We start from the raw sequence: 9,335 nt of genomic DNA, 5'->3' as shown, positions 1-9,335 counted from the left end.
AAAAAGCACAAATCCAGTAGCGACTCAGTAGCGCTGCATGCTTGGCGGTAGCTGTCAGCATGGGCCAGGGCAGTGCTGTCTCTGCCGGAGTACTGGTCTTTCTTCGTGTTTTACTGTCCCTGTCGATACATATCGATACGACGAGGATCGCACTAGGCTAAACTGGGACCGCTGTATCGAATCGGCACGTAATATTCCGCTTTGAAAATAATTTTGCTTGTAAGGGGAGACAGACACTAGGCGTCTCGCGAAACACGTGACGAGCGCTATTTATGTGGGCTGACTCCAGTTATACGATGCAAAAACGAAATTGCAAATATCTGCTGAAACACCAGAGCAAATGAACCTGACGACTCTTACGGGAGACAGCGTATATAGGCACGTACTTACAGTGTTTTTAAGTGCGAAGAGAGCAACTGTTCCTGGTTGGATGTTACAAAAATGTATCCAGTTGAAACACTAAGCTTGATGCACTTAGTTTTCTTCGCTTTTTTCATTTTGATTGAAGTAACTTTGATGGAATTATAGAGTAACATTTACTTAATTTAACGTGTTTAACACCACACCAATGAGGAACAGGAGGCAGAAATAAGAATCACTGTAGTGAGCTCTGTGTTTTGTTCCTAAGAGATGCGACAAAATTCTGGAAGTTTTAGGCGGGATGGCAAACAAGTAGTGAACAGACACAGACAAGTAGTGAATAGACACACCTCTGTTTTGCATAAATAACTACAGCCTGAGTTGGAATTCTGTAATATTCGTGTGATCTAAAATTGTTGGTACAGGATTATGAGCTTAACAACTGAACACCGTTTTCACACTACTCAGCATCTACAGAGTTTGCAAAAAGAGTTACATTGGTATTCATGTACTTGTAAATGAAACACTTCCATCGCAGTACACAGATTTTGTGAAAACTTACTATTGGCCTCTTCAATCTTGCACACAAAACTGTGAAATTTTTCTAGACTCGACATCTACAAAAGATGTGAATATCTACTGCTTGTTATAGACATTTGTTATTAATTTTCGACAAAGTAGCTCCCTACTTACCAGTAAGCGGCCACCGGTTCCTACCCCTCTGATGGGGTATTTGATAGCATTAAAAAGGAATTGATGAAAGCGTGAAACCATAACCTTACCATCATACTATCATGAGGTTCTCAGTCACCATGTTACCTATACGGTTCTTGGCATGGACTGGAACGTGTTCGATTATGAGACTATTGCTCAAAGATCAATAAAAGAGAAGCTACCATTCAAAATGTCTCAAGTCATAGTTGTTACTTACTTAAAAAAAATGTAGTCCCATCTGCAAAGTCGAAACAGCATACTTATCTTCTCCGATCATGGTTGAAGTGAAATTAACGTAGTTTCAAAGACAGGTATGAATCGTCTGTAGTAAAATCTATAACCATGTGAGTGTCAAAAAAATCTGACGATTTAAAGGAGCTAAAAGGTCAAAATAAACTAGAACATTATATATAATTTGATTTGTGACGGTACTCGCCGGTACGCCTTACCGGTACCTCTGACGAAAAAAGGGCTAAAATAATGTTTTACTAGTCTAAATTAAAAAAAAAAACTCCGGAAGTTCGCTGAACCGGAAACACTTCTTCTTCTCTCTCTTTTTTTTTTCTTCTTCAAATGATACATACACATTGATCAGCGAGAACGTTATGACCCCCGACATACCGCCGATAAAACCTCTCCAGCCGACAGCAGCGTCACCAGATAAGAAGGAATGGCTGCTGGTCAGACACACGCACGGTGCATGTAATATCAGTGAGCGTGCTGCCAGTGTGTAGACTTGGGAAGGTAAGCAATTTATCGTAGTTTGACCAATGGCAGATTGTGATCGCCCGGAGGCAGGGCACGAACATTTCGGAAACTACACGATGTGTCGGGTGTTCGAGGAGTGCTGTGGTGGGCGTCTTCGACACTTGGCGAAACCAAGGAGAAACCACGTCCAGGTTGTGGGGTTGGGTGGCAGCCCCTCAGTACAGTCGACGTACGTCGTAGGCTGGGGAGACTGGCAAAACAGGACAGGATTGGAACTGTGGCGGAACTAACATCAGACTTCAATGCTGGGCAGAGTACAAGTGTACCTGAAGACACAGTGCACCGAAAACTCCTAACCATGGGGATTCTCTGTCGACGACACATGCATGTCACAATGTTAACACTACGACTTCGGCAGTTACGACTGAAGAGAGAACGTGACTATCGGCACTGCATGTTGGCCCAGAGACAGAGCGTTGCATGGGTGTGATGAATCGAGATGCCTTCTTCAACATGCCGACGGGAGGGCGCGAATCGGTCGTATTGAGGCGAGCAGCTCACTGACACATGTACTGCGGGACGGACACAAGCTGGTGGGCCCAGTGAAGCTCGTGCACGTCACCATAACGGCCAAGGAGTATCGTTCACTGGTTGTAGACCGCACACTCCCCTTCATGATGAAGATGTTTCTCGACGGCTTTGACATTTTGCAATAAGATAGTGCGCCATGTTCCAGGGCCAAGAGTGTGATGGAGTGGTTCGAGGAACACAGTGGCGAGTTTCAATTGATGTGCTTCCCCCAACTCGTTAGGTCTGAACCCGATCGAACATATCTGGAATGGGATTGAACGTGGCGTCAGATCTCATCGCCCCGTTCCCGGAATTCACGGGAATTCGGTGACTTGAGTGTGCAGATGAGGTGCCAGCTAGCTCTAGCGACCTAATAGGGCATCATTGCTTCGGTGTCACGACGCATTGCCGTTGTTATCCGTGCCATAGGTGGACAAACCGGCTATTAGCTAGGTGATCATAATGTTCTGGCCGGTCAGTGCATATTTGCAACTGAAAGCTGAGGTAATACTGTATTATGTATCTAGAGTTTATCTGCGAAATGTAATTTTGTAAGGCATCAGCAATACGCTACATACTGTTAAAGTAACTCAATGAAAATGATTCCTGAAAATTTGGTATTTTGTAGTTGTTGATTTTTGTGAAAAAGATCCTCAATTTAGGACGCGAATAAATAAACAAATCTAAAAAAAAAAAAATGTGGTGACTAAGAGATTTCATTTCCATATTCTCTTTGGCAAGTGATGTCATTTGTCGTTAGAACATGAAATAGTGTCTGACCGACAGGTGCGAGACATACAAAGAACAAGCTGTTATATTTCTAGGCACTGAAGAACAGTGAGTAACGCCGCCATGTCGGAGACTCGGCGAGGAGTTTCTGGCTGCCCGGAAGTGCACAGCAGACAGCGGCACCCGCTCACTCGTCCTCGTCGTCGTAGTCGTTGAGGCTGCAGAAGCCGATGACAAAGTCGAGCAGGAAGAAGAAGGCGCTGAAGATGGCGAGGGAGCCGCAGGCGAGTCCGCACTGGCGGCCGTTGTAAAAGGCGGCGGGCCACACGCCTCGCAGCCGCGTCGAGTTGATGAGCGCGCTGCCCGCGGCCAGCTGCAGCACGGCGCCCATCCCGCAGAACAGCATGTCCTACGGCACGCCCACTCTGTAAGGGGCCCGCGCTGCGGTCTCGGCTGATAGTCAACACAGCTGTTGTATCAACTACAGGGGTGTGCAAGCAACAAGGCGGGTGCGTCATCCACTGTGCGCGAGAGGTACAGGCGTCTACAACGTGCTCTCTCCTTTGTCCCCACACCGTACACTATCCGTTGACTACAGTGATAATTGGAAATGTTGGGGTAAACACCACATTTAGACATTGTTTCTGCGGAGGACGACGGTTCAGATCCCCGTATAGTCATTTCCCTAAGTCGCTTAAGGGGGTAGGACGTCAAACGGGCCGACTTGGAGCAGGAGAGGCACCACAGGACATTTTAATTTCCACTGTCCATACTTTTACAAATAAATTTATGAAACTTTGTCAGAATAACCAGAAAGGATTCAAAATTAGAATGAATTTAATACCTTCAGGAGCTGACGGGCGTTGATGTGTATCAACGAGTACAGGTGAAAATGTGTGCCCCGACCGGGACTCGAACCCGGGATCTCCTGCTTACATGGCAGACGCTCTATCCATCTGAGCCACCGAGGGCACAGACAATAGTGCGACTGCAGGGATTTATCCCTTGCACGCTTCCCGTAAGACCCACATTCCCGACTTAATGTCCACACACTACATTCATAGTGCCCCTGCCCATTACACTCATTACTCGCGGCAGACAATCTTACCGAGTCCCGTAAGAGTTCGGGCAATGCGTGTACATCCAGCACAGAAGAAGGAGGTCAATGGCCAGTTAACCTTAACTACATGAAGATTGTATCTGTTCTTTCGGACATAACCTGAGGGATACAATTTTCACTCTGCAGTGGATTGATAAGTTCACTTCAGTCAGGAGTTTGGACATGCTGAAGAAGTTAAGCATAGATTTAGATTTCTTAAACAAGATTCTTTTTTCTTTGGATTCAAACACTTTTTGCGTTAGTGCCAAAGAGGCTACGAAAAATCTTAAGGTGGCATACTGTTCGGCGGAACGTGGAGTTACTGAGGGATTTCAATATAGTATTGACAGCCGAAAGCAGTTGAGCGCGCTTATAAGCGATAATAAAAAACAACGCGTAGTGATGTGACGCAACTTTCCGCCTGCTGCGACATGGCTTCCTCGTCTTCACTTTCAACAAAATAGTTCTTAACACTCTTCTTAAAACAAAAGAAAAAAAAAATTGCGGGTAATCCGGAAGGAACGCGACATCTGAAAACATACGGACCACCCTAATGAACATAACATGAAAGGACAGAAGAGATTAAAATGTAACGGCGTCACACAGCGTGATTCTGTGGCGTAGCACGATAGACAACGCTGGCCTTACCGCCCCAATGTGATGCACAGATCTTCATAAGAAATTACAGAGCTATTTGCAATTTAGACCAGCACTGGACCAGCAAGGTCTACCAATTAAGAACTTTAAGCTACCTCTTTCCTTCCCCATGAAAGCCAAATAGGTCGTGTTGATGAAGAACGTTTGCCCCGTCTTCGGTATTCGAATTGGCTTACTCAGGCTCGAGTGCCATTGCACCAGTTTACATTAGCGACTTCAACAATGGAGACAGGGTTTCAGTGGTTGATGCACTGACCGCTGGCTTTTATTGTTGATGATACTAACGAATGCTCTTGCCGGGTTCTCGACACGAATGTTGCCAGTTCGCATCCTGATTACCGAATACATTTTAAATACCACTGTTTGGCCAGCAAAGTATGGAGAAGTGTTAATGTCAAGTCCCTAGCAGACTAACTCCCACTGCCTTTGATTACATTGCATACATCTGCAGTCTCTTATGGAGTAAAAGCATGTTCAGTACATGGCCAGGAATGTTGGGAAAGTGCTGACTTACATTTCTTCATCAGACTGTGCGCAAGCCTCCTGATTTAAATCCCAGACATAATATGTAGCGTCTCATGGAGTGAGGGCATGTGACCTGCCCGTCAGTCAGATGACTAAGCTTGGCCCCGGTGGGGCTGTTCGAGAGGAGCAAGTCTTGTGCTCGCAACTGGCACCGTTTTAATTTGGATACTCCATTGTTTTGGTCAAGAGCATACATGAGCGTTGTCATTAACAGCTGTGTATAAGCAAATAAAGAATCTGGAAGAAATAACGAGTCAGAGAGTAAATTCAGAATAGAAATTACATTAAAAACTAGTACAGAAATTTGAAGAGACCTCCAAAATGAATTTTTAAAAATATTTTTGGGAGTTCCGACTAGCCTTTCAAAACAAGTACCCATTCCACCCGCTTAGGTAATGTTGTCTTGGAGAAGTCTCGGAAAAATTTATGATTTATGTCATTCGTTCCATGTAAACACGAACAGTAACATACATGGCTGAAGCCAAACCATGTGCTGCTCCGCCACAGAAAATACCTCTTCACTATGAGCTACGCGAACAGATTCCTATTTCCAGAGAAGGAAAGCACTGTGTCAACGGACAGCTCCCCAGTCATAAGTCTCATAACAATATCTCGCTCGGCTCATAGGTTGCAATAATTGTCGTCATGTCTGAGTAGTAGATTTCATCGACAGCAGTTGTCCATCACTCCCAGCCCCTCGTTCCCCCGCCGACACATGACCATGTGCCACAACTGGGAGAGAACGTCTACAGCTACATCATTAAACTCTTTGCCCTCTGCCAGTATGTTGCCCCACAATTACAGCGTTCGCCGCTACTCAACAAAACACCTCTTTCCCTAGTTTTTGTAGCGGAGGAGGGAATCCTCGATGGTCTTGACGTGTTTAACCCCTCGGCACTTGCTGCGGATGGATTGAATTGTACTCAGATTATCGAAGACACTACGGTACAATAACACAAATACAAGAGACGATCAAAAAGTTTGCATTCGGAGGCCACACGAACTCCTTTCCTAAATACTGGTTTGTACATACCGCATCGGAGTCGCGCTTGGTTGCATGTAAGTTGCCTCAACATCATCAGACGGAAACTTTTTGATCGCTTCTTAAATAATAATTTACTGCACAAGAACTTATCACACAACAGGTATACACATATGACGTACGTTGTTTAGGAAATGAGAGGAAGTTCCTTCGTTAGTCAATTTTATTCCAAAAACAGCTAAGAAAATGGATCACATCATTCTCTTTCAAATTAATAGCTAGGCTTCTGTAATTATAGTGGCTTTTTATTCTATGACAGTATTATGTTTACGTTCAACATAATTACCAAACGGCACTTAACGCCTGAAAACTTTCCGCAGGGAGGTATAACGTGGCTCCAAAGACTTCTGCTCTTCCTCCTCATCCTTACGTTTATCAGTAATTAAACTTATGCAGTTTCAGTTCTGCTTCAGTCTGACCCACCACCAGTTTAGTCTGACATAATTTCTGATTTCTCCTAGTTGGTAACTGAGTATTCCTTGTTATAGTCTTTATTTTGATGCCCTATGTACTTGGTTTCTGTATTCTACAGTATTTTCTTATAATCTCTAGATGTTCGACACTTAACAACAATTCCTAATCCCACGTTTAGACAAACATGCTTATATATCGATTATTAATTAGTGCCAATACGATACTACGGTGTACATTTGCCTAGGACGTCGTGTTTTGTTACTTTCTACATCAGCCTCGTAATAATAAGGGAAGTGTTTGTGCCTTGGTGTTAAAGATATCAAGTAGCTGCACATAAAATTCCAGATTGTTTCATATCGCCTCAACGGTTATTCTTGAATGATCTGGATGAAGTCGGGAAAAACAAAAACATACACGGGTGCGTTATCACTGAAGCAGAATGGCGTGGGTTGTGCTGTGAGACTCGTTTACAAGCTGCATATATCTCGTCAACCAATCATGCTTTTGAAGCATTTAGCTAAAATTTTTAATCAGAAAATGGATGACAATTGATGCCTATCAAGAGTACGTATGAGTAGCTTCTTCATTCCGTAAAGATGTAGAAACTGTATAAGCCTCAGGCGTCAAATACGGCGCGTATAGTGTAACAAAAGATTACTACTGCTTACTTACCGTTATCAGGAAAACGACTTTCAAATCCTATATCATGAGAATTTGAATGCAAAAGAACTGACTTCTCGAAGCCGTGGGGCCAAATCAGTTGTGTTATAGTGAAAACGATGGAAAACGAGTTCTCTTACAATGGCTTCGAGCTGGAAGAAAAACGTAGGCAGCGGGGTGGTTTGGAAATGTCTTTGTTACGGCAGTATTATGAAAAAAAAATCTTAATTTAAAAGTGAATAGACTAAAAGAAGAGCTATCAATTTAGTAGAAGTGTGTAGCATATCGGAAGTACACAATGTAAAAGTAAAGAATACAGTCTGAAGTTGAGGGTCAAACTACTGGCTTTCTGTAACAGACGTGCTTTAATGAAGAATAGTGGAATTTCTTTACCATGGAAGGAAGGGCTCTAAAACCTTTCATTTTATGGCTTGTGAGTGGCCAGCTTAGGAACATTGTGGTTAGCAGAATCCCTGAAAGAGTGCGCAACTGTTAAACGACATGTTTGTCACTTAAGGAAACAAAGTGAATAATCGTGTGGCAGTGAAATGGTAATTTACTGTGCTTTGTAGCGAATAAAAGTGGCGAGATCACGAAGGATCCCACGTCAGCCACTTGTAGATTTTTGAGTGCACCGCCCTGAAGAGGACCGCAGGAAGTCGATTGAAACGACGACAGTTTAGCTGTTTTAGTAGTTACGATGCCGTGGCCCTAAAGCGGAAATTATTTTATCCAAAATGATACTGGCTGTGGAATCGTATGAACTTTTATCAGTTGTACATTTGCTTGTACTTCGATTAAAGTAAGGGTAGCCACGTGTTCACCGATTGACGTATTCATGTTTTACCTCATCCGCACAAAACTGCGTTCCTCCAGTTACATCGGGCCTAATTTCAGTTATTTAATGTAGGAAAAAACCAGCAATTTCCAGCGCATAGTATCATTGTGGAACACCGGTTATCTTACTACACTTTCTGTACATTCATAAAAACTTCCTTGTAACTATAAGATATTTTCTTTCCCATGTGTCGTCTGCAACGTGTTGTGCAAGTTGCAGCGTTAGCGGCTTCCCTGATTCGGCATCGTCCCATCTTATATAACTCCGTTACGTTTTTCTGGTGTGGAAGATCTACCTTGCTGTGAGACTTCTACAGTTTTAAATTAATTAAGATAATTATTCGAAAATCGTAACTTATATTTGTATTAACGATATATAACGGCGACATAGTGTAATTTTATAATTTACTAGCTTGTGTGGAAGATCTAGCATGCTGTGAGATTTTTATAGTTTTAAATAAATTGAAATCATTATTAGAAAATCGTAACTTAAGTTTATATTAACGATATATGACAGCAGTATGGCTTAATTTTATACTTTACTTGCTTGAGTACCTGGCATTGCCTACGTATGTATTTATCACATTCTTCCATTCATCTATTAGACCATCTTCTCTGTTCTTCTCTCTCACTCTCACTCTCCATCACCTCCTTCACCTTCTCTCTGTTCATCTTGTCCGTCATCCTCTCTTTGTCCACCTCCTCCATCCCCTTCTCTCTGCCCATCTCCTCCTCTCCCGCTATCTCTGTCAATCTGCTCCTACCCCTCTAATTCCACTTCCGTATCTCCTCTCTTTGTCAGTCTCCCACTCCTTCTCTCCCTCTGTCCATCTCCTCCTCCCTCTCTCTCTGTCCATCTTGTTCTCCTCCTCTGCCTGTTCATCTTCACTCCTTTCCTCTCTGTTCCTATCTCCTCTTCTACCGTCTCTCTGTCCATGTCCTCCTCTTTCCTTTCTCTGTTCATTTCCTCCTCCGCCTCTGTCTGTTGATCACCTTGTCTCCTTGTCCCTGTTCATCTCC

At 43.4% G+C, this 9,335-nt stretch overlaps 1 non-coding gene across 1 annotated transcript; it reads right to left on the bottom strand.

Annotated features, from left to right (window-relative positions):
* Nucleotides 1-3,978: 3,978 nt before the first annotated feature.
* Trnat-ugu (transfer RNA threonine (anticodon UGU)) lies at nucleotides 3,979-4,053 on the bottom strand. Its single transcript has one exon. It is a non-coding gene; the product is annotated as a tRNA-Thr (tRNA).
* Between the last annotated feature and the right edge of the window lie 5,282 nt (nucleotides 4,054-9,335).

The sequence above is a fragment of the Schistocerca cancellata genome, chromosome 2, assembly GCF_023864275.1.
Source record: "Schistocerca cancellata isolate TAMUIC-IGC-003103 chromosome 2, iqSchCanc2.1, whole genome shotgun sequence".
NCBI classification, from domain to species: Eukaryota; Metazoa; Arthropoda; class Insecta; order Orthoptera; family Acrididae; genus Schistocerca; species Schistocerca cancellata.
The sequence above is the reverse complement of the archived record's forward strand: the minus strand, read 5'-3'. Positions and strand labels throughout refer to the sequence as shown.